Consider the following 6,156-nt stretch of genomic DNA (forward strand, 5'->3'; position numbering starts at 1 on the left):
GTAGGTGTTATTACTAGCAATCCTATATTAAAAGGTATGTATGTTTTAAATTTCAGTTAATGGTGCCAAAGTGCCTTTTGGACATGTTGAATAGCTTGCTCCCATTTCAAATAGCCAGAAGTGATGCTATAAAACATAAGCAAAATCATGGAATCCGCTGTTTCTTTCACACACAATAAAAACCCCAAACAACAACAATAAAGAACACCTGCCAAGGGCTATCTGTAGGGCTCCAGAGACCCAACGTTCAGGTGTGTGTGGAGTCTGTTTAACAACTGCTGCAACCAAATCCAGGATGAACTGTGTCAGGATTTGGCATGGAAGGTTATCTGTGATTTGATCTTCGGCTCTTCTTCATAGGATATTTTTTAAACATTATAGAGTGCCTGTCAATGAAAAATGGACTGAAATGTTGAAGCATTCATTAGCGCCTGCCTGATACTCTGATGGGAATGGGGAACAAATCGTCTAGGAAGGGAGACAAAGGCTAAGTGTAATACCGTGTGTGGTAAGTGGAATGATCGGATTCTTGCACCAGTTTGAAGGCTCCCATATGTTGGGGCAGAAGTCAGGGAAATGTAAAGGAAGAGTTAATCCCTGAACTGGCTTTTGAAGAGTACACACTAATTAAGAAGCAAGGAGAGTACCCAGACAGATCAAGGACTTGAATTTGGAGGGTATTACTACATCCTGTAACTGGAACAAAATGAAGTGAGGAAGACAGAGTTGGAAAGGAACCGACTTAGAACTCTGCTGTTTATGTTACATATTTTGGCACTTGATGAGATACTGTTCTGTATGCCTCCATTATTTTCTTGCTGTTCCTCTTGGATTAGATGGAGAAACTTGCTGTTTCTCTTGAAATGAGAACTTGTCTTAGATTTTTTATGCTTATACCTTTACAAAGCACAAGATGGTGACCGCATGTTGATGAATAAATGCGAGGGCTGTTTACTATGGGGTATTGAAGCAAAATTGAGTTGAGTTCAAAGAGATTGAGCTGAGATGGATTTGGGAGAGTAAATGTGGTGAATGAAATGGAGATTAGCCTGATTTCAGAAGCAATGGAACATAAATGTTAAAGGATGTGGAGGAAAGCAACTTTAGTTATGTTCTTGAGTTTTCTTTTTTATTGAAGCATTAATATCAAATGAAATAACTAACATTTTGGTAATTATAGCTCATGGGTTTTCATAAGCAAGTTCTTATTCAGTTAATCTGTTATTCGAACTCATTATTAAACATAGCCACTTTCTGTTTCAGTCCTTGGGAATAAAAATCTCTGCTTTAATGGCACTTACATTTTTTGTTATCATAAATTGTATTGATTTACTTACTTTTTATTTAAGATGTTTTCAAACAGTTGTATGGCAGGAGGAGTTTCAGTGTGATATTTCCATAAATGCATACAATGTATCTCATCGAACTGTCCCACTCTGTCGCTTGCTATTAATCCTCTTCCTCCTTTCTTAAAGTAATTTTTAACAGCTTTTTGTTCTGTTTATATATATGCTTAAAAAGGGCTTCAACCATATTCATCTTTATTCACTCTTCCTCACTCCTTCGGTCCCTGTGGTTCCATTTCCGGTATAGCCTTACATTTTTGTGGGGGAACATTAAATATTCAAGCAGATTTATTGGTGTGAGAGAGAGCGTGTCCATTATCCCGTGGATTCTACTTTCCCTTGGACTTATTTTAAGTGAAGGCCTTCCTTAATTTTTTTGTCTTTATTATTTGATGGTGAATTTTGTTTTTTAGTAGTGAATTTTATGCCATTATTGTGTCTGGGCTTAGATAGGACACCTGTGTTCTATTGCTAGTTTAGAGTACGGTCCTAGCAAACAGCATACGCAAATTGAATCATTGTTTGTGACTGTCTGGACATGAGGTGACTCAGGGACCTCACACTGGGTGTATTACTTATTACAGTCATGCATCCAACCTCAGAGTGAAATCGGACACGCCCTAGCCCAGAAACTAAGCCTTCAGTGGGATTAGCTCAAAATAAACAGCCACATTTAAGAAGACTGAGTAATTGCTTAAGTCTGAAAGCAGTAACTTGCCATAATGTAATTATGGAGTTGGATGTCAAGAGTATGTAGTATAAACAAGGGAAAATTCCCAGATCATTTCAAAACAAGGCAAATCAGCAGAAAACCATGAGATAATGTTGTTTTTAAAATGCCTTAGGATGTCAGAATTTATTAAATAGCATTATAAACCACGAGTTCCATCTCTTAACCACATCTGTTTAGGCATTTCAGGATCGTTGGTATTAGTTTGAAGTCTCTTTGGGTTATGGACCCTTTTACAACCTAATTGCATCTATGAAATATTTCCTTAGAAAATTGAACATATGTCTATGAACATAATCTTGTCAAACAACTGTAGATTTCATAGCTTTCTTGAGAGCACAAACACAAAGACCTGGGTTAAGAATCTCTGCTTTGGGGGGATAATCAGTTTTAAGGTCAGCCCAGGTTCATAGCAGGACCCTGTCTCCAAAAAAAAGATTGAAGTTAGTTAATTCCTACTACTCCTAAAAGGAAATCTTATACGAATTAAATGAAGCTGTAAAATGTCCAGCATTGCCAAGCTGAAATCTGGTTGACTTTGGTCAAGCTCTTAAGGTCTGGCGCTTAAATGGTACTATTAATTTGAATATGTTTTTGTTTCTAATATATAAATCTGGTTTAACACTGAAAAGAAAAGAATCTCTTCTTTGGAGTGATGAGGTATTTTGTATGCATGTGTGCAAATGTCACAGTGAACTGCTCATTTATAATGTATATATATACATATATACTAATGAAATATTAATGAAAAGTCTCTTGTTTAGAAAAATCTTGGTGAAATTTTCTAGTGATTTGTAATAATCTGCACATTTTCTAGAATTTCTCAATCTAGAATTGTCTTCATATCTGGTCATCAATCTTTTACTCATTACAAAATATCCTCCATTATTCGATCACCAATCATGAAGTATTTCTTGGAGTCTTCCTCTAAGAGGTATTGGAATTCTATAATTTTCTTAATTTTATTCAAGTTTGTGGATGCTATTTTTTTTGTGTTCTTGCTTTTAGATAATAGAACATTTTATGTTCTTGATCAATTTTTATAGTCACTGTAGTGCCCAATTCTTGCGTGAACTAGATAAATTAATATGAATTGACATGAATTTATGCTTATTGCCTTTTAAGTTTTATAAAGATATTTAAAATATCTTACTAGTTTGTAATACCTCAGAAGAAAGTATATACTTGGAAGTCTGAGGTAGGGATGCTATTCTATGAAGTACTTTGATTTAAATGTATCTGAAATTCTACCATTAATCAGTTTAAAATGGGACTTTCAAATTCCTAGTTTGGTATTTTATTTATTTAATTGATTAATTAATTATTTTTTTGCCAGTCCTAGGCCTTGGACTCGGGGCCTGAGCACTATCCTCCCTGGCTTTTTTTTGCTCAAGGCTAGCACTCTGCCACTTGAGCCACAGCGCCACTTCTGGCTTTTTCTATATATGTGGTGCTGGGGAATCGAACCCAGGGCTTCATGTATACTAGGCAAGCGCTCTTGCCACTAGGCCATATTCCCAGCCCTTAGTTTGGTATTTTAATCATTTCAATACCTTTGTATTTGGCTACTGAAGTCAGAAGAACCTGTACCTCGTATTTCTTGCTTCTACATTGTGATTTGCACATCAGAATTCAGGTGCTATCACCATTGTGGTGTTTACCATTTGCTTCTCTTTGTAGTGTATCTTTTATTTCCCACCCAAGTAGATGTGTCTTAGTTCTCTCCCATAGGTTCTCCTCAAATAGTTTCTCCCCATATTGCTTCCCCAGATGAGTGATAACTTACTCAGTGGAATAGGGAAGATTCTGACATTTGGAGTTATGGAAACAATTGTGATCTTGGAAAAAATTGTATTAAGTGAAGCAAGCTAGACCCAAAGAAGCATAGGCAATATGGTTTCCCTCATTCGTAATAATTTGGATATGTCTAGAAATGTCTTAACAGAGGATCACTATAGCTCAATAGCGATGTGCATTTGACCATATAAAATGAGGCTTATCGAAATGAACTCCAAGAAATGGAAGTGAGAGGGATTTTTTAGAGTACTGCTTGCAGTTACTTCTTTTTTTTCTTTCTTTCTCCCTTTGGTTTGTTCCCTGTTTTTGATTTCCGTGCCCTTTGGCTTGTATATGAGTTTATCTGATTTGGGGAAGGGAAGAGGAATCACAGAAATGGTGGGTCAAGGGTGAACCAGTGCAACAGTGATATTCACTAGACACTACCTTGGAAATAAACTTTACAGCTTGGAGGAGGGAGGAGAGTTGTGTGTGGGGGGAGGGGGATGGGAGAAAAATGAGGGAGAGGGTAATACTGTTCAAAAAGAAATGTAGCTTGGCGCCGGTGGCTCACGCCTAAAAGGCTAGCAACTCTACCACTTGAGCCACAGTACCACTTCTGGCTTTTTCTGTGTATGTGGTGCTGAGGAATCGAACCCAGGGCTTCATGCATGCTAGGCAAGCACTCTACCACTAAGCCACATTCCCAGCCCTGAATCTCTTTTTAAACGCCAGGTTTTTGGAGCTTTAAAGACCTATCTTTTAAAAAGACCCAGTCAGTTCTTAAACCATATAACCCGGCAAATGAACCCAAAGCAACCAAACGAAACCAACCCTTCAGCAGGCGTGCCAGCAGAGGGCGTCTCTGTTAAAGTCAAGCTGTTCAGACAAGTCACAACGTGACGGTGACTTGATTTTTCTATCACAATCATCTGTTTCCTTCTCATTGCTGACTAAATCCAACAATTCTGTACTTATTGAGCTCTGTGTGTCAGGCACGGGATATGCTTTGGTGAAGCAGAGAGAGTTTGGTTTGGCTATGTTCTTTCTAAACATGATACTCTCTTATCCTTCATCTTTAATCTTAGCAATGAGTATACTTTACCTTAAAAAATTGGAACCGTAGAATTTGCAACAAATGTTTACTAATGGGTTATTCAGTCCTATGTTAGCATTTCTGATCTGTTTAGAGGCTTTCAACTATACATTGCACTTTGCCTTGAAGAATTCCATGCTGCTAGAGCAGCCTGATTAATTTTACTCTGCACAGACTCAGGCTTGTGGGTAAATAGCTCCTGTGGCTATTATTGTATCAGTATATGGAAAGATATTAATGAATTTGCCAGTCCTAGGGCTTGGACTCAGTGCCTAAGCACTGTCCCTGGCTTCTTTTGGTTCAAGGCTAGCACTCTACCTCTTGAGCCACAGCGCCATTTCTGGCTTTTTCTGTGTATGTGGTGCTGAGGAGTCAAACCCAGGGCTTTGTGCATGCTAGGCAAGTACTCTACTGTTAAGTTACATTCCCAGCCCTATATATTTTTACTAATATTTTCCCAACCCCTCCCTTTCTCCAAACCCTAGTAATCACTTTATACATTCAGCTTCTATTAAACTTTCTGAAGATTCCATGAAGAGGTGGGATAAAATAGTATTTGTGCCTGTCTTATTTCACTTAACCTAATTTCTTCAAGTTCATTCATGTTGTCACCATTAACAATATTTCCTCTTTAGAAAAGACCAACTAGTATACTATTATGTGTGCATCCGTACCATATTTTTATCAAAGTATTAATTGATAGATTGAATCCATATTTTGGCTGTGGCAGATAATACTGTAATAAGCGCGAGATTGCAGTTACCGCTTCAAGATTTCATTTCTTATGCTTGCTTTGGCAGCACAGGTACTAAAATTGGAATGATACAGGGAAGGGAAGCATGGCCCCTACGCAAGGATGACATGCAAATTCATGAAGCATTCCATATTTTTACTGTATAACTGGGGGGGGGGGCGGAGGAAGGAAAGTGGGAGAAAAGTAAGGGAGGAGGTAACAAGTTTGAGGAGAAATGTAGTCACTACCTTATGTATGTAACTATAACCCATTTGTACATCACCTTGACAATCAAATAAATTAAAAAAAAATTCATAAATGTGCATACAATACCCAATGTACATTTATCGGAACTAGGGGAGGGAGACACCAAAATGGAGAGATGAAGGGTAAAAGCGGAACCGGATGCAACAGCAACTCAGGGGAAGGGGGAGGGAGCGGGGGAGGGGAACTTCTTGGGGAAAGGGGGTCGGGA

At 38.0% G+C, this 6,156-nt stretch overlaps 1 non-coding gene across 1 annotated transcript; it reads left to right on the top strand.

The window, feature by feature from the left end:
* The first annotated feature begins 5,736 nt into the window (after positions 1 to 5,736).
* Positions 5,737 to 5,839, top strand: LOC125365067. The gene has a single exon (XR_007213624.1). It is a non-coding gene; the product is annotated as a U6 spliceosomal RNA (small nuclear RNA).
* Positions 5,840 to 6,156: the final 317 nt, after the last annotated feature.

The sequence above is a fragment of the Perognathus longimembris genome, chromosome 16 (assembly GCF_023159225.1).
Source record: "Perognathus longimembris pacificus isolate PPM17 chromosome 16, ASM2315922v1, whole genome shotgun sequence".
Lineage (NCBI taxonomy): Eukaryota > Metazoa > Chordata > Mammalia > Rodentia > Heteromyidae > Perognathus > Perognathus longimembris.